Source organism: Fukomys damarensis, unplaced genomic scaffold (genome assembly GCF_012274545.1).
Source record: "Fukomys damarensis isolate Sample0158 unplaced genomic scaffold, DMR_v1.0_HiC HiC_scaffold_24, whole genome shotgun sequence".
Lineage (NCBI taxonomy): Eukaryota > Metazoa > Chordata > Mammalia > Rodentia > Bathyergidae > Fukomys > Fukomys damarensis.
In genome coordinates this window covers 1,831,788-1,833,233 of record NW_022900936.1, presented here as the reverse complement: position 1 = coordinate 1,833,233, position 1,446 = coordinate 1,831,788, and positions in this window count along the sequence as shown.

Genomic DNA, 1,446 nt, shown 5'->3' with positions numbered 1-1,446 from the left:
TGGGACACCCAGGCTGTGCCCTTTTGTAAGAGCCTGACTGAACCAGAGCGACTCCATGTTGACCAGCAAACGACCTAGAGACTGTCACTCCCCCCATCCCTTATAGGATAACTAATGATTAATTGTGAATTGTTAGGTAACTGCTTTGAAGTAGCTGGGAAACTAAATGGAAACTGTAGTGAACACAGAGACCCAACACAAATCACGCCACTCCTTACTTGCCTGTAGTTGAATGTTCTGAACATTATAATCTAAGTTGTAAATGGAATAATGGATAATCGATCTGCTGATCATTAGTACGTGACGGTCAAGTATATGCTTGATGACCACTAGCTCAGATCAACTGATTCTTTGCCTTTGTCCTCTTCCTGTAAGTTTTAAGTGTAAATCCCCCCCCCTTAGCCCTATATAAAATGGCCTCTGTTTCTGAGCTAGTCGCCTCTCTGAGCTACTTGGCTTGGGGAGTGCCATCTGGCCAGACTAAGAAAGGTCTGTTTGCCAACTTGCCTGGTGTGTTCCTTCCTGGGTGACTCTCGCTGTCCGACAAGCTCCTGGAGCCTCGCTGAGCTTCTGAGCCCAGCATCGTGGAAGCCTCTTGGCTGTTCACGCTCCAGGAGTAAAAGTGAGACTTAAGTCTTACATCTTGGAGGCCCCAACGAGATCCCCAAGTGGGAACTATAAATCTGGCCGAGATTCTCTGTTGCAGGATCCAGCAGGAGATTCTCAGACATAGACCTGAAAAACCTCCGGAGGTAAGTTTTGAATCGGTTGCAACCAGGTGATGTCAGGATAGAGGTGGATGACGAGCCGGGAAGCCTCACCTGACCCCGGCCCTGACGAGGATTCCGGGTAGAATCTAAGTTCTTTTTCTTTTGTGTGGCGCCTGTGTGTCTTGTCTGTGTCCTGTCTGTTGAGTGTTAACTTTACATTCATTCCTAGGAACAAGATGGGAGGATCGAGCTCCAAAAACACCCCGTTGGACTGTTTTCTCACTAACTTTAAATTGGCTTTTTCCCCTGAGCAGGAAGATGAATATGGAATGAAGTTTTCTTGAGGGAAACTTCGAACCCTCTGAAACTTGGACTGGCCCGCCTTCGGAGTGGGCTGGCCAGCTGAAGATTCTTTCGAACCAAGACTTTGTCGGGCAGTATGAGCAAAGGTCGTTGAACACCCCGGCCACCCCGACCAATTCCCTTATATTAATATCTGGGCCCAGTCCTGTGAAGAACCTCTGGCATGGCTACAGCACTGCTCCCTGTGCACCAGCTCTCGTATTCTGATAATGGTACCAAATGGGACAAAGTCCGCAAAGCGGCAGGCACCCAGGCCGGTGTTCTCCCAGGAGCCGGACCCCTTAGAGCCTACTGACCCCGGGTTAAGACCCCCTCCATATGCAGAACCATCCCCTGGGGAGGCAGAAGTTAAATCCATCTACCCATCTCCCCC